Source organism: Sinocyclocheilus grahami, unplaced genomic scaffold (genome assembly GCF_001515645.1).
Source record: "Sinocyclocheilus grahami isolate Dianchi unplaced genomic scaffold, SAMN03320097.WGS_v1.1 scaffold1282.1, whole genome shotgun sequence".
Taxonomy (NCBI): domain Eukaryota; kingdom Metazoa; phylum Chordata; class Actinopteri; order Cypriniformes; family Cyprinidae; genus Sinocyclocheilus; species Sinocyclocheilus grahami.
Window position 1 is genome coordinate 151,759 of NW_015506461.1, and position 3,507 is coordinate 155,265.

Below are 3,507 nucleotides of genomic sequence, written 5' to 3' on the forward strand. Positions count from 1 at the left end.
CATTATTTACTCACTCTCATGTTGTCCCAAACCTGTATTCATTTCTTTCTTGTGCTGAACACAAAAGAAGGTATTTTGAAGAATGTGGGTAACCATACAGTTGCTGGTCTCCATTGACTTAGATAGCAGGAAAAAATGCAATGGAAGTCTATGGGGACCAGCAACTGTTTGGTTACTTACTTACTTATTTTCAAAAGAAGAAAGAAACTAATTCAGGTTTAAAACAACTTTAGAGTGAGTAAATGATGAAAGAAATTAGATTTTTGGGTGAACTATCCCTTTAATGTTAATAAAACAACAAAACAGAGAAAAATCACTCACTGCTCTTTAATAAGAATCAGTGTATAATTTATACAGTGAAGTGTATATAGTATTTTATTTTTATATTTGTTCATTCAGTTTCTTGCTAAATACACCTACTGTACCTGAAAATAAAGCACTGTTTGTCTTATTTGTATATTATGTGTATTTGTAACGTGCGTCTTTGTTTTTATTTTTTAATAATAAAGATGAACTAACGACAAAGATTTTTATCTTCACCCACTTTGACCTAAATATCTGCCATTGTTTTTTATTTTATATTTTGTTACCTTATAAGGCTTTTTTTTTCAAATAGGGTAATTAGTTTGGCTGTACTGCTCAGACAACTTGCAAAACATTAAAACCAACATGACAAAAAATCGTGATAAAAACCATGATATGATATTTTTGCCATATCGCTAATCCAAAGGAACGTTTCTTCACTAAAGCTCTCAACTTTGACAAAGTCCATCATTTATTTGAACAATAATACTGAATTTATGACTGAACAATGGCTTGTTGTAAATAGCTCAGAATGATGTGCAATGCAGCACTAAAACCTAAACAGTAGAAATAAACAATAGAAATAAAACCAACAATTAATAATTTCTTCAAAACGGTTCACTGTTGGTAGTTTGTTTGCTGAAATAATTAAACCAACAAAAGGGTTCTTTTTTTATTATTTTACTTTGTCATTTAACCATAATGTTTTAATTTTAAGTGTGATAATAACATGCTCTTGATTTGTATTCAATTTATCTTTATATTTAATTGTATTGTATTTATAATATTTTATTTTGTCATTAATTCTTTTATATTTTTAAGTTGTTAAAATGTCATTTTTCTTACTACAAGCTTTATATTTAATTTGTTTGGATGGATGAAGTCTGTTCTTGGGCTATATGGTTGTTTTCACTGACAGCCCCAATTTTGCCTTGTTTAAGCCTAGACGTCAGGTCTGTGTTTGGACGGCTAGCTAATAGAAGTCTTTGAAACGAAGAATCGCTTGCTGGGTAGCTTGACATAGTGGTGTGCTTTCAAAGCAGTGCTTCGTGAAGCTTTGAATCCTTTACGAATCATTTGTTTCGAAGCAGTGGTTCAGAGCTCGTGTCAAACTGCCAAAGTCACGTGATTTCACCAAACGAGGCTTCGTTACGTCACAACTGTTTCGAGACGGATTTACTAAAAATAAATACATAAATATGATAGTTAAAAATCACAAATTAACCATGGTTTTTCTACACTAACCATAGTTTAACTATGGTATTTGTAGTAAAACTGGGGTTATACAAATGATAATCTATACACCAAAAAATAAACATTATTACTAAGTTTTTACTAATAAAACTATGGTTGATTTTTGAATCGGTTGAATCTTTCTTTCTTTCTGTTTCTTTGTTTTGTTTTCATAACTGTACTGCCTAAAGAGTTGGATGCTTAGTTCTGATCTGAATCAAATGATTTGCGATACGCGCTTTGTAAATTGTTTCACCAAGTTTTATATTTAAAATCAACAAACAACAAATAAAATTACTTTTTTTTTTTGCATAAACACTAAAACAATAACATTACCAATGATGTCCGGATTTTAAATGATAACATGACTGACAACAGTTTATCCAATGTTCAAATAAAGCTTTTAAAATGTTTCATAAAATGGTAAACATCACATTTCAGCCTTTAAATAAAGAAAAGGGTTGTCAAAATTATAATTGATATGATAATAAATGATTGTATGCATTTTATCCATAAATAATTCTAGATACCTACCTTGTCCGACTTGTTTAAATGTGTAGAATCCACAAAAGCTTATTTTTCATCAACCAGTCAAAATTTACAGCAGGGCATGCAAATTCGGTCCGTTTTTTTGGGCCAGACAAAAACTGCATGCAGGCTGAATGTGAATGTAACTCTCTGTAAATCCACACTCAGACAGCAGGTGGAGCTTATGGAACAACAGAAATAGAGACATGGAGCGAAGAAGAAAACAATGCCATCGAATCTTTTCTGAAGAAGACCTTTTCAGAGGTAGGCTACATTCATATTATTAATTCATCCATATTCATTTGTATTCCCTACAAACTCCCAGATTTTCCGCCATGTTTTCACACAAAACGAAACTACACTCTGCGTGAGTTACTTAAAACTTTTCTTTATGCTGGACAGTATTTGTTTATCCTGAGTTGTTCAAGTCGCGGTTAATCGAATGGTTTTAATGATAATTAAAATACGAAACGGTAATACTAACTGTGGGGAATTTTATCATGATTTATCATCAAACCGGTAATCCAGTTTCATCCCTAGTCATGAGCGTGTTGTGTTTTCGAACGCTTTGAAACAGTGAATCATTTTGCGTAGCATTTGGTTGAATCGATTCAAAGCATCGAAAATGTTTGTGTCTCCCATCACTGACTTGAAATCCGTTTCAAAATCATTTATACACACCGACTTCTAATAAGGCAAATGGCTTCTGTTTCTTTCCCGCGCTCCCACCAAATATTTGTTCTAGTATTTTAATTTGGTGAGCGGGTACGAAAGTACACGAAAAGGGCGCATTGCTTTACGGCAGCAACAAATGCACTTGTACAGTTATTTTCTCCAGTAAATTCCAAACTGTAGGGGGCTCCAAAGTCGCAAAACTACATACAGTTGCTTTAAGCTGTGACGTCAAAGACACCAGACAAGGGAATATACAAGTCCAATTCACATATTTAAAGGCCCTGCAAAATGGTAAAACATACTGTTATATAATTAAATATTAGCGATATATACACTGTAAAAAAATTCCATAAAATTTACTGTAAAAAACCGCCAGCTGTGGTTGCCGGAATTTTACTGTAAAAAATATGGTAGCAACGTTTTAGGTTTTACGGTTTTAACTTAAATTTACAGTTATATACCGTAATTTCATTAACTGATATAATGTTAATATACCAACCTATTGAAGTACTGAAATCTGTTTTGTACCTTTGTAATACACTGATAACCACCAAATGCAGATGGTGATGAGAAAGTCACATGATGATCCAAAGCCCATCACAAGCAGCTTTTAAATAATATCATAAATAGAAAGTGCACAGTGTCGTTCACACAAACACTAAACACCATCATGGTAACACACATGAAACTGAAATAATGCAATAAACATTCATTTAACAACATTAGGTGTAACACATAACCCTAATATACAAAACTGATAAGAAAAAA